Source organism: Pinus tabuliformis, chromosome 1_1 (assembly GCF_031772625.1).
Source record: "Pinus tabuliformis cultivar Carrire ecotype Pingquan chromosome 1_1, CPIR1, whole genome shotgun sequence".
Classification (NCBI taxonomy): Eukaryota; Viridiplantae; Streptophyta; class Pinopsida; order Pinales; family Pinaceae; genus Pinus; species Pinus tabuliformis.
In genome coordinates this window covers 332736514-332751552 of record NC_142297.1, presented here as the reverse complement: position 1 = coordinate 332751552, position 15039 = coordinate 332736514, and positions in this window count along the sequence as shown.

The window sequence follows — 15039 nt, the reverse complement described above, 5'->3', positions numbered from 1 at the left end:
GGTGTTGCACAATGGAACACATGTGGTTATAGATTTTGGATTGCCATCTCAAATGAATTGACATACAGGACTCACTTATCCAATGGGATTTTGTTGATGGTGTTGTACAATGGAACACATGTGGTTATAGATTTTGGATTGCCATCTCAAATGAATTGACATACAGGACTCACTGGCACGGGGAAGTGGCAGTAATACCAGGGATGAAGCAATGGCCTTATGGGTCCTCCTATGGTTTACCAACTTCCTTGATACCCCTCTCATACATATCTATGGGGATTCCAAAATCATTCTTGATCACATTAAGGGCAAGGCAAACATCAACAATCTATTGTTACTTGGCTGGCTTAGGAGAATTGAACTTCTATGGAAACAACACAACAATTATACTATCATGCATGTTGGCAAGAACAAAACAAGGAAGCTGATGAACTTTCGAAGAGAGGATTACTAGGTAACTTTAGTAAAATGCACTTGGAAATAACTCTCAACCGTAGAGTTTTAGATGTAGGAGACTTTCCATTTCTTGGGTAAGTTCTATATCCTCTCATTTTTTTTTGTATATTTTGTATGTCTACTAGTCTTAATACATTTCAGTTCAATCAGATTGGATGGAAGAACATGCTGCTAGTTTTTTCACTCGAACAGAAGAACATGCTGCTAGTTTTTTCACTCGAACAGATGATATGGTGCAACAGATATGCCGAATGCATACTTTAGTTTGGGCTGTTTTTTGTTGCAAACAACTGTCCTTATATGTTTTTATTTCTGGATATGAATTGGGTCTATGGACGGTTTATATTTCCATAATATGTTTTGCTTATGGTAATATTTGGATGGAATGTTGGATATGCATTCCCAGATAAACATTGTATGGTATGGAAAATTTGGCAGACATTATATCCTGAATATTGATCATATAATATAATATATCAAATTTGTTTCGTACTAAAAAAGGATTAAGGGTATTTCTTGACATCGAGGAATTACAAGCTGGTGACATTTTAACTCCTCAAATCGAAGGCGCTATTAAGATAGCCGATGTGCATATTGCAATTTCCTCTCCAGATGTCTCAATGAACTCGTCCAGATGTTGGAGATCCGGAAAACAATAATTTTGGTCTTCTATAAGGTCAATCCTTCCTAAATTCAACGGGTACGAAGTGGAAATGGAAGAGAGAAGAGAGAATTCTATTCTCAACCACAACACGACTCCAACACTATTGAAAAATGGACGAACACTCTTTCTGTTGTCCCAGAAATAAGCGGTTTTGAGCTGAATGTGTGTGACGGGTAAGGGAATTCACGTCTCTCTGTTATTCTTGATTATTTACTGGATTGATTGTTCGTTATGTTGTACTTAATTTCGGTGAGCGTTCCCTACTTATGATTTAATGGTGAATAATATTCAGTGACGAGGGGATGCTCGTCCAGAAGGTCCTCGAACAAGTTTTCAGAAAGGTAGGGAAAACACCGCTGAATCTCGCTAAATATCAAACTGGCCTCGATCACAAAGTGAAAGATTTCGAGAGGGCAGTGTTATCAGAGCAGCAAAGCGAGAAACCTACAGTGGTTGGAATTGTGGGTTATGGCGGGGTGGGAAAAACGACCCTCACAAAAGAACTCTTCAACCTTTATAGATCAAAGTATGATCGATCTTGTTTCCTGTTCGATGTGAAAGAAAATGCAGCCAAGGGCCTTCTAAATGGATTGCAAACCACGCTTCTTAAAGACTTGGGTCAACTAGATGTACAGTACATAAGCGGCAGCGATGAAGGCAGAGAGACGATCAAAAAGCATCTCTCAAATTCTCCCCCGGTTCTCGTAGTGATAGATGACGCTGATCATATGAGTCAATTAGATGCATTATTTTTACCAATTAAACATGCCATTCATTCATCTAGGTTCATTTTAGTTACATCTCTGGACATGGGCTTTCTCAAAAGAGCTGGCATACTAGAGTCATTTATTTACAAGTAGACAGGCTTAAATCAATAACACTCCCATGAGCTATTTTGCATGCACCTTTAACCACCCTTATCCTCATACTGGATTTGAGCAATTGGTTGAATATTTTTTGGATGTCTGCAGTGGATTTCCATTGTCTCTTCAAGTGATCGGAGCACTATTGTGAAGCGCAATTCAACAAAATCTCACAATACCTCCCATAGATAGACTGAGCAGACTTAAGATTAGCTACGACAATTTGGATGATGAGGACAAATAGATATTCTTAGATGTCGCTTGTTTCTTGATAGCAGAGGAGATGGATATCGCCATAAGAATATGGGATGGATCCCGCTGGCAAGGATGGCTAGGTCTTCGGACCTAGAAAACAAATGCCTGTTGGAGGTGGGCAGTGAAAACCGTATAAGAATGCACGACCAACTTCGGGACCTCGGCAGAGATATCGCAAAAAGAGAAATTCTGCATCGGCTTTGGCGGTCAGATAACATTGGGTTCGGCCATTCACTTGTATGTATTTTGAAGCTTTCGACGGATTTTCAAAATAGGGTCGTATTGTCAAACTTGTGTTTCTCAGGTTTTTTATTTTAAAAGCTTTTCCATATTGTCAATCTTAACTCTAACAGCTCCGAATGGACAATTCAGGTGCGGGGAATTAGCATGGTTCACGGGACTGACCCTGAAGAATATTTTGAAATACCAACTAACATACGCAGATTGCAGTTGCTTAGGGCTCGAGGTAATAGCGTGGAAAGAATATTCAGTTTTCCACAGCCACCCCATCCAGTGTGGCTCCGCTGGGATTCCTGTCCATTTTCCTCCCTACTTCCCTAGATTTTAGTAAATAATTTGCGAGTTTTTCATATACAAAGGGGTAAATTGGAAACACTATGGAAAAATCAATCTCAGGCAGTCAGGTTGTTTCTTCACATTCACAAAATTGCTTATTTTGTTTCTTCTTCAAATTGTAAAAATTGCTTGGTCTTCAGTTTTGTCTTGTCTTCGCATACATTACCAGAGTGTTCAAATGGAAAGGATAAAACCCACTTTTGAACATTTGAACATTGCTGGTACCTTTGCAGTTGAGGGAATTGAATATTTATGCTAACCTTTTTAATGTTCCAAACTCCATTGGAACATTGAAGCACCTTGAAAAATTTGTCTTGCGCTCGACGAGAGGGGAGTGAGGATGACTCTGTTGGTCTTCAAGCTATGCCATACGAAGTCTGTGATATGAATTCCTTGAAAGTCTTGAAGTTAGAGAGATGTAAAAATATCAGGTTTCTCCTAGGTGGGGACTGGACGAACCTCAGAGAAATTAACTTGAGCTACTGCTCTGGCCTGCTGAAGCTCCTAGTTTCAGCCATGAATTGGAAGATATGAATGCACTTGAGCTACTGCTCTGGCCTGCTGAAGCTCCCAAGATTCAGCCATGAATCAGAATATATGAATGCATCAAATGATCTTGCTACCATCCATGCACTAAGAGATTATGGATTGCTAAAACTCTTCTTGCTTCCCGGCTATTACGACATACTATTGGAGTGTGCTGTATCAGTCAGCTACTGCGCTAGATAGCTCTTGCAGTGGCATGTTATCATGAGCACTGTGATTAGGCTACTAGGAGGCATACATCCATACTTACATGTATATTTTTGGATATGATAGGTCATGTGGCCATATGTGTCTCAGGCACAATTTTTTGTAAAACCAAACATTTATGTATAACTATCTTTAGTGTTTCCCCCGTTTCTATTATCTCTTTCAATTGATGTGATGTGTATGAAAATATTTACGTGTATCGCAAATGTTTATCTAAAACTTGATTAGCTAATGCATTTGTCAATGTGTTTAGATTTCTAGAAATGTGTTGATATTGGATGTAATCAAAGTGTCTTTCTAGAAGGCGAACCCTTACGAATATGCAAAGCATAGTTGAACTTCTAACTGAATAAAAATTAGTAAATTGTAGTACTACAAGCTATGATTCTAATCTGATGACTATACGGTGGATACCATGTGAAATAACATCATACAATAATTCAATCACTGAACTATACTCAACAATGTTATTGGTAGAGTGACCGATTCAAATCGCTTGTAGACTCACTAACTCACCATCTAGAGTGGATATGGCCTACGCTATGGAAGATAGGTTCCTAATACTACGACTAGCACCATAAGCATTACCAACAAATGGTTTCAAGGATGTTGACATTTGCAAATCAAATGTAAATGGGATTAACAAAAAGTAAATGAAAATTTGAAGGGACACACTACAAACACACTTAAACACACCTATATATAGCATGCACACAATATACTACGCAAAATCAAGCATAGTACTTTTTAATGCACAACCCATTTCTAAGTTGCGTCAATGGAAATCCATCGAAATCTATTAGCTCATAGGCCCCTTTAGCAAGAACATGTTTTCCAATGTATGGACCTAGCCAGATTGACTCAATTTTTCTTGAACCTAATTTATCATACTCTTGACCATAAATAAGAATGAGGTCTCCTTATGAGAAGACACGAGACTTGACACTTTTGTTATACTGCACCTTGATACGTCTTTTATGAGATTCATTATCTAAAGTGGCATCACATCATGTCTCATCTAAGCGTGTTAGATGTAAAAATCGTTCCTCTTCTAAATAAGTGGCAGGAAGGAGTTCTATAACCAATTTCAATGACGAAATATCACATTCTATTGGATGGATAGCTTCTAGACCATAAACCAACTAAAACAATGTAGATCTGGTAGAATTCCTAACTGAGGTTTGTTATGCCCACAAGGCAACAAAAATAAGAAAAGTCTAATTCAATTTATGGGCCCCTATCATACATTGAAGCATAGTTTTGAAAACCTTATTGATAGCCTCAAATTTTCCATTCACGTAAGGATAGTAGGAAGTGAAACTTTCATGGGAAGGTCCCATCTTGGTAGTTAGTTTGGACATCATATGATTCTAGAAATGCTTTCCGTGATCTGTAACTATGGCTTGTGGAATGTCAAACCATGTGATGACATGGTTGAAAAAGATATATGTAGTCATTTCATCAGTATAGTTATATGTAGGCATCACCTTGGCCCATTTCATAAAGTATTTGATCACTACAATGATATAGCCATGCCCCCCGACTGAGTGAGGGTTACATGTCATGAAATCAATACCCCATTTCATAAAAGGACCTACGGTGACAATAGGATGCATAGGTGTGGGTGGAGCATGGGTCTTATGATAAAAAATCTAGCATGAATGACACTTTTGGATGGCGAGAATACAATCAGGAAAAATGGTGGGCCAAAAGTAGCCAACACATAGGATCTTTTGTGTTGTGGCATAACCAGATAAGTGACCACCACATGCCCTTGAGTGGCATTCGTTAAGGACTTTCTCAGCCTCCTCATGGGTGAGGCACCTTTGGAAAACCATATTGATACCACGAGGATAGAGGGTGTCACCAATGATTATATAATCTTTGGCCTGATATCGAATATGTCGTTGCTCAGAGGGACAAGTATTAAACCAGAAATTCTAGGTATAGATATATATAAGGATGTCTCCATACCAAGGATTAGATGATGAGATAAAAAATAATGACTCGTTTAGGATTGAATTTTTAGACATGGATTCAGAACCACTAGTGGGATTGTCACATATCATTTCAGTGAAAGCTAAGGATTTCCTTGACTTGGATTTGATGAACTCCAGGTCAAACTCCTGTAGGATGACGATCCATTTGGAGTACTCCCCCCCTGCAATTGATGTGACAAAATGTATGTCATAAGGTTGCAATTCGAAATAATCATAGTTTTCCGAAGAAGTATATAATGGTGGAACCTTTGGACATCTTGAACAACCACCAAAGCTAACCTTTCAACTTGAGTGTACTTGAATTCGGTGTCATTGAAATTGTAAATCAAGCAGCAAATAGGATGTCTAGTCCCTACATCATCCTCTTGGGCCAATACCATTGCAATGGTAGTAACCACAGTGGCGAGATACAATAAATGATAGCATTGGTAATCCAAGGGTTATAACAAAGATGCCTGAATCAATACATCTTTCAAGGCATCAAACGCATTTTGAGTAGCATCATCCCAATGGAAGGGAACCCCTTTATTTAATAAGCAAGTGAATCCTTTGGTGAACTCAGCATAGTTAGGGACAAACCTTTGTAGAAATTTAGCCCCCCCTTGGAGTTGTTGAAGTTGAAGGAGGGAAGAAGGAGCAGGTAGATTAATGATCACTTGAACTTTCATAGGATCGATACAAAATCCATCTTCTGAAACCAAAAAATAGAGAAGTCAACCATAGCTAATGCAGAACACATATTTGTGTAAATTAAGTCGAATATTGTAATGTCTACTCATAATAATATGGTCGTAAGATGTATTGGGTGATCAGTCTCATGTTTATAGTGAGAAGGGAGATCATCCAAATAAGGTTTCATGATGTGTTTGATGTCGTGAAAGGTGTAATTCATGGCCCTTTCAAATGTAGCCCCAACATTCTTCAATTTGAAAGGGAGTTTCTGGTATGCAAATGTACCCTAGGCACAAACAAATGCAATGTTAGGCTGTTCCGTTGGGAGAATGTTGATCTAATTATAGCCGGAGAACCCATTCATGAATGAATAGATCTCACAACTAGCCTGGTCATCAACAATCTGGACAATGAATGAGGTGGGATAATTATCTTTCAGACAAGCATGATTTGTGTCCTTTTAATCAATACATACACGAATTATTCCTTGTTTATTCATGACAAGAACAATATTTGACACCTAATTAGTCAAACGCATTGGATAGATGAAACAAGTGAATAGAATTTTTTCAACTTTAGATTTAACCGTGGAAAACTTCTTGGGATGGATTGGATGAAGGCATTGTTGGACTGAATTGGCATTAGGATACATTTTTATTTCTTGAATGATAATTTTTAGACTGATACTTGAAATTTCTTCATAAGACTAGGCAATGACATCTTGAAACTCCTAAAACAAAGCTTTATAAGTCTGAATCTCATAGGGAGAGCAAGATGTGTCGATATGTAGATTCTTGCTAATGTCAAGTTTAATTGAGATATTGAGAGGGATAATATCTTCAATATTTGATAGGTTTTTCTTTGAATAGACTTTGTTAATGGAAATGAAATTCGTACAGAGATCAACGATATTGGGTTGATAAAGGTCATTAAGATTATCCTTGATAGGATGTGGCAAGGAGGAATGATGGTGATGATCATCCCATGGCACATTGTCTGGCATCATTATCTCCATGATTCTCTCATCGGTAGGGAATTCATGAGAGAAAGGATCAGAAGATGTGCCATAATCCAATGATCGATCAACCTAATTGATCGAAGAGACAAGATCAGAATGAGCCACACAAGCTAAATGAATGGCTTCATAATCAAGTTTGATGGGGCTAAGAGGCATATGGTTGCCAAAAATATTGATGTTAGTTTCATCTGGTACTATCCAAGGATCAGTTGGAATAATAGAAGAGGATATCATATTGATGAAGGAGAGTTGTTGTGAAGAAAAGGACGAGGAAGAGAAAAAGTTCCCATGAGAAAGGAATCCTTAAGCACTCTGACCCCGATATGTTGGTATGGGTGTAGAGGTTCCCCTATGAGAGGGACACTTCTAGTAACTAGAGAATTGGAGGCAAAGAATGTGAGTTTATCGATAGATACTATGCCACCTTTGTGAGGAAAAGTGATTATCCAGAAATAGGTCGAAATGATAGCAGCCATGGAATATGCCCACGTGCAACCCAATAGAAGATTATAATTGAGTGTTCTTTCGATAACTTCGACTTCTATGGATACAAATTTAGCTCCCAATTCCACTTGTAAGGAATTTAAAATTCCACAAGGTTTATAAGTTATTTTTTCAAAATCTTTCAAAGTGGTGGGCAATTGACTCAATTGAGAACTAATGGCCTTCTAGCAAGACATGGAAATAATGCAGGTTGAGGCTCCATCATCCACAATAGAATAATGAATGTTCTTACCATGGATCACAACATGAATCATAAATTCTAATTGAGATGGAAGTCGAGGCGTATAGTTCTCATGGTTGAAAACAACTAGGTTGGAATCCAAAGGATCAATACATCCAATCGTGGAAAGCAAAGCCTTTTTTTGGGCGGGATAGTTTTGCAACACCTCAAGGGTAGACATTGTTGATGGAGACTAAGCCAGATCGTCAACTACGTTGTAATTATGAGCATCTCTCATGTGAGGGTTGAAAGAATACTTATAGATAACGCCCTTTGGAGGCTTAATAGTCAATTTCGTAGGAATCGTAAGAGGAGTAGGATCCGATGAAGATGGAGCTGAATTGGTAGTTTGATCAGTAGCCTAACCATTTGGGGGATTCAAATTACCATGGTATTTATTATGGGTAGCCACCATAATATCAATTTTTTATTTAATGGAAGAAAGCATCAAAATCTAGTTAGAGGAAGTAGGATCCCAAGCAACCATATGAGTCTCTTGATTTAGAAATGAATCTGTCAACACAACGGATGAAGTAGAAGATTTTAGAAATTAGTTTACTTTTTCCCAGTGGGGACAATCACGAGTGAAGTGTTCCTCATTACAAATTAAGCATGGGTAATGAGGTTTCTATCTCTCGTCAGAAGATTGATTTTTTTATTTATCCTGCAGAGGATAATATTTCTTCTTCTTACATTTTCCTTTCTTCTTACTTCCTGATTGTTGTTGAAATTTTATTTTATCAGAATGAACGATATTGATCTCATAAGTAGAAGTCGTGAGAGGATTGGATGAAGGGTTTTGGGTAGTTACGCTAAGAGAAACACCAGATGGTTTACTCACCGACTACGAACTGGAAAAACCAATCACACGATCAGTAGCATGAGATTATTTACCAAGAGGTTGAGGAACAATGTTCGAAGGTTGTGAAGCATTCGGTATGTTATCATAAAGCGTGCCAAATAAACCAGATCCAAGTACTAGGCATGAGAAATTACTTTTTCTTCAGTCACGATGCCACCCTTAGCTATATCTTATGTTATAGGGGCCAATTGAGACTTAGTAAACCATTTCGTTAACAATTGAGCCATAACATAAGTCTTAACCAATCAACAATGATGTCACCACTTATGAATATTATCAGAGATGTGAGTGGAATTGGATTGTTTGAAGTTGGTCAGAAGTTCCATTCCAGTTTCATATCTGATGGGTAACTGGAAATGTGTGAGGAAGGTGGTAGCCATGGTACTAAAATTGTTGAGTGAAGCTCTAGGTAATTCAATATACCATTTAGTTGTTGTACCAATAAGAGTGCACTAGAAAAGATGTAATTGAATGGAATCATCATTAAGGGAGTTCGAAGAACACCATAGATGATAAATCATAATGTGCATCAATGGGTATTCTCCAGGATCATTCCCATTGAATTTTGGGTTATCATAAGGCCCTTTGGTAGGAATTATCGGCCACCAAGGTGAATGAGAGATGGGATCATTTGTTAGCCAAGTCAAATCTGGCAATTCAAGAGTTGACACAAATGACAATTTCCTATTAAAATATGGTGGAGGATAACCTGGATATTAGGGGATAACATGAGAAATAGGTATTTCCCCTCTATGATAGGGAGAATTCTGAAAAAGAGTAACATGGGCATCAAAATAATGAGGATTCAGATAACTAGCTTATGCATAACCTTGTTGTCGAGCTCTAGGATAACCTTGCAAATGATAGAAAGGTTGGGTTTAGACTTCTTGGCCTTGATAAGGAACTTGGGGGATACCTTGATAAGGTTGATATTGTTGCCCCATGGGATTTTGCATCATCCCAACATAAGGTCGATTTGGTGGAGGTTGTGCCATACCATAAGAAGTCTATTCTACTAGAATTTGAGGAATACCTTGCCCACGTTGTTGAGACTATAAGGTACCTTGTAAAGGTTGGATGAGTGGAACCTGGGAGGTACTAAACACCAATGGAATAGGTTGAGTCATAGTCATAGCCTGTAAAGGTTGGCCTACATTTATTTGATCTTGTTGAGGTATGTATTGATAGGTAGGAATTTGAGATGCAGGTGGCACAAGTTGAGAATTCAAATATGGATCCACGATCGAACCAGGTTGTATGGGAAAAGTAGGTTTCCAAACATTAGCATCCATTCCAAGATATGGAGGATTTAGAAAAGGCTAAGCACAAATTTGAGGTAAACCAACAATAGGTTTCCCCCCTTGCCAAAGGAGGAGAGGATGATGGAGGAAACTTCCCCCCATGCTGAGGGTACCCGATATAAGGAAAGTTAGGATGTTGAAGGTAACCATGCCCATTAACATAAGCGCCAGCCTGATGTTCAACTATAGGTGTAGGTGGAGGAGAAGGAACAGGGTGTGTAGTGCTCATTAGCGAAGTTCTAGATGGGATTATAGATGTAGATGACATGGGAGAGGTCCATGGACTAGATGTCACACCAGAGAAAGTACCAGATAATGACTGATAACCAAGTGGGATGGACAGGCCACTATACATATATTCCTCTGGTGATGTTGCAAAAATGGATAAAGAAGAAACACTAGTTATCTCATCCATAGTGGTGGACATAGGCTGGGAAACCACATCATATTCATTCATGGTTAACTATGCCAAAGAATATTTCCGCGAGAAACTCATGGGTGAGTCAAAAGAATCAGGTAAGGAGTTTGTGTTGGAGTTTGAGGAGGAAGAGGATAAGTCTGATAAAAATGGATTCCACTCTATTGAATAGGAGTAGAATGATGAGGCTCTTCTTGTAGGACCTCTTAAATACTCACGAGACCAGGTGGAAGGGATTCACCATCAAGTCAAAGATATACAGTTGGTGGTTGTGTCTGAGACAAAGGAAGAGAAGAAGGAAGTCCTAAAGTAATAGGTGAATATGGATGAGGTACCTCAAGTTGTATAACCTCAAGTAATAAGGTCTCTGATTTAGTAAGGTTAGTCTCAATGACCTCAGGCAACAAAGTCTCAAGTGCTTCAGTTTTGACCATGTCAGATTGATAAGGTAATCTGGGGCTTAATGCTCAAAGGGAAGGATGATTCTGGTAGATGATATTCAGGAGGAGGACTAGAAGTAGTTCCTAAAGTTCCCAATTCGGTAGTTTGTATTTTCTTATGCTTCTGATGATGGCCAGGAGTAGCCTCTGGTGGAAGAGAAGGCTTATTTTGCATTCTATGTGAACAACGGAGAGGAGGGGTGTGCTCTCCCACATTGGATTAATAAATTTTAATAATTAACACAAAAATAAATCAAAAAGAGTGTAAACTAGTCATAAAGGTTTACCAATCAACCATGAACTGTAATATACAACTTAGCGAACAAAGGACTTAATGTACGTGCAAGAAATCTCCCTAAATGTTGTGTTCGGTGTATCACAGTATACAAGGCACTTGACTTAGTTACTTATGGTGAGGATAGAAACCTATGGTGGACTTCCCAAATACACTCAACAGTACATGGAAGTGCATTCTTTATTAGTGTTGTCTATTGCATAATTGTTCTATGAGAGCATTTCCATATAATTTTCATGTGTGGAGCGCCATCCAATATACCCAAAGGTACATGGAGAATGATCTTATACACTTACGTACATGGAGTACTACACCTTCCTAGGTTAGGGTTGTGTTTTGCAGTTTACTACCCCTTCCCCTCACTCATTCCTAGGAATTCCATTTCCCTACACTCCCTAACACCTATACCTATCCCCCAAAATTTCCACAAGAATTTAGAAAGCCCCTAACCCCTTCATTCCCCTCCATCTCCAAGACTGTCTCAAATCCCCTATTTTCCCAAAACTAAACCCTAATTCTTCCTCCTAGTGAGCTAGGGTTTCACCTTGGAAGGAAAGACCACACATAGTGACAAGAAGAAGTACAATAATGTAGGACATGTCTCAAGAGTTAAGCCATCTCATATCAAAGATAACGGTGCCTCACAAGCTCATCAATAGGTCATCTGTTGATCTAGGTGGATGTTGGTGGCCATCCACCTATCCCACTTGGACCCCCACAACTGTCTCTTTCAGCTTTTCAATTTCCTTAATTGTAGCACAATTCACTATTTTTAGCAATTTGTCGTGAACTTCCGGAGCCATTTTGAGTCCATAAATGACATTTTTTAGGATAAATCTTTCTAATGAGCTATTGTACGCATCAAACGGGTATCAAGTGCCAAAGTTACAACCCCGGGAAGTTGATGTACCAATTTACCCAAAATGGGGCCCACGGTTTGGCATTTCATCTTCTAGGGTTAGGTTTTTGGATGTTTAGGGTTTTCCATTGTTTCTCAACAATAAATAGGCCTTTGAGCCTCATTGTAACATAGTTCAGAGGCATGTAGCTGCCACATCTCTTCTTAGAGATAAGCTACCATCGCCCTAGCTAGTTTATTTCCATCTCTATTTGTAAGTATATTTCGTATTTTACAGAAATAAAATGAAGTATTATTTCCATTGCATATCTATATTTATGGTTATCTCTATAATTTGTTGTGTTCCTATTTAAATCCATATCAGTGGTATCAGAGTGGTCTTCTTTTTCTCTGTTTTTCTTTGCATGTCCACAACAAGGTCGCGATATAAGGAGCTAGGGCTCGATTTGATTGAACCTTTACAAGATCATCCTCGCAAATCTTGACGGCCTCCCATGGCATATGAAAAGAAAGATGAGGGGGCAGGAGATACTATGAAAATCTTGCTCGAAGAATCCCTCGAGCAACAAAGGAACGTGATGATGGACAACTTTGCCTACATCCTTTAGCAGCTACCCAGAGGCGACACATCGACTTCCAACAGCTACTCTGGAAACGCCACACCCTTTAAGGTACAAGTTAATTTTGAAATCCCCATCTTTGAGGGTCAAATAGATGCAGATGCCGTAGATAAATGGTTAAATATGCTAGATGGGTATTTTTATGTTCATGATTTTTCTAGTCAGGAAAAGATTATTTTTGCTCTTCTCAAAGGAGCCCCCCACGTCAAGGACTAGTGGGAAACCTGCTGCGAGTAGAAGGATGAAAGTAAGGGCTCACTTTTTTTAGCTGCACCCACTTGGAATTCCTTTTGGAATTCCATCGAGGATTAGTACTACCCTATTAAAAGCTATGAGGACAAATACATAAAGTAGACCACACTGCGACAGGGAAGGGACCAAGATGTGCCGGAATTCACAAACATTTTTCATACCCTTCACACACAATTGGGTATCAAGGACTCTGAGCTACATTTGGTACTAAAATACCGCATCTGCCTACATAGATACATCCAGGAAGAGATGGAGTTACTAAACATCTCCTCGCTCGGCACGAAGTACCGATACACTGTCAAAATTGAGTAGAAGTTTAAACAGAAGAAGCGAGACTTTAGATCTGCAAATCCGAAGAAAGGGAAAGGATTCCCCAAATTACAGAACCAAGGACAAATCCAAGACGTGGCAACCAAAGACAACCTGTCAAAACCGCAAGAAAAGAACAATACCACGAAGTCAAAGAAGGACATAGGAAAGTGGTGTGAGTTCCACAAGAGCCCCACTTGCAACACAAGTGAGTGTCGGACCAAGCAGTCACTGGTGGCTGAGTTGAAGGCTTCAGAATCAGATGCAAGTTTTGACCCCGAGTCAAAACCCAACAAGGGGAATGGCAAAGGGAAGCGGATCATTTATGTGGAGCCCATCACCACTATTGCCACTGCCAAGGTCCAGAAGAATGAGCCCGAAGATCCAGAGGAGGGGGAGTGTCTTTTCCACTCACAGATGTGGGAAAGGGTTCGCCGCTGCAATTCATTATCGATAGTGGCAGCCAAAAGAACCTCATTTTAGCAGAGGTCATGAAGAGGTTGGGCCTACCAACTACACCACACCCACAGCCATACAGTATCAGGTGGCTTCACCAAGGATGAGATCTCCGAGTTTGCTAGCAATGTCATCTTCCATACAGCATCAAACCCTTCACAAACGAGGTATTGTGTGATGTTGCACCTCTGGATGTTTGATGTATTATTAGGCCAGCCATACTTGTGGAGGCAACATGCTATGTATGATTCAAGGCCTCACGCTATCATTATTTCTTTGTGTAATTCATTATACAAGATACCTAAGGTAGACCCACCTACCGCCACGTCTTTGAGCACTGCTAATAAATGAAACAAGATCATCTCCCAGACTAGGAAATTCATTTTCTCTCTGGTTCGCTCCCAAAATAAGGGGAAGATCGTTGCCACATCCATGATCGCCGCGAGGGGTTCCTCCATACAGTAGCAGCCATAGAGGGATACGATCATGAAATAACACAAGAACAACTTCTCCTCACCCACAGGGACACCGTTGCACTATCAGGTACCATGCATGTTTCAAGTGGGAAACAAAGTCTAGTTGCATCTGCAGAAAGAATGCCTTACAAGAGCCCATTAGAAACTTAGACCACTCTGACATGGTCCTTACAACATTACCAACGTTGTGGGAAACAATTCTTTGGAGTACAACATTCCTCCATTCCTTCACCTACACCAAGTGTTCAATGTGTACCCTCCTTGGCCCTACTTCCCACCATTACTGGACACATCCGAGATCGCAGAACAACACACTAGGGACCAAGTTCATCAGATGGAGGAACTCAACGCAATGGGGACCATTGCTTCCTAAGGAGGGAGGAATGATCTAGGTGGATATTGGTGGCCACCCACCTATCCCACTTGGACCCCCACAACTGTGTCTTACAGCTTTTCAGTTTCCTTAATTGTAGCATAGTTTACTATTTTTAGCAGTTTTTCGGGTCTTGAACTTCCGGAGCCATTTTGAGGCCCTAAATGATGTTTTTTGGGAAATCTAGGAGCAACAGGGGTCCATGGACTGTTGTTGCTATTCCCAAAGCTATATTTCTTGGATATATCTTTCTAACGAGCTATTGTAAGCGTCAAACCAAGATCTTGTGCCAAAGTTACGACCCTGGGAAGTTAATGTACCAATTTACCCAAAACGGGGCCCACAATTCGGCGTTTCATCTTCTAGGGTTAGGTTTTTGGATTTTTAGGGTTTTCCT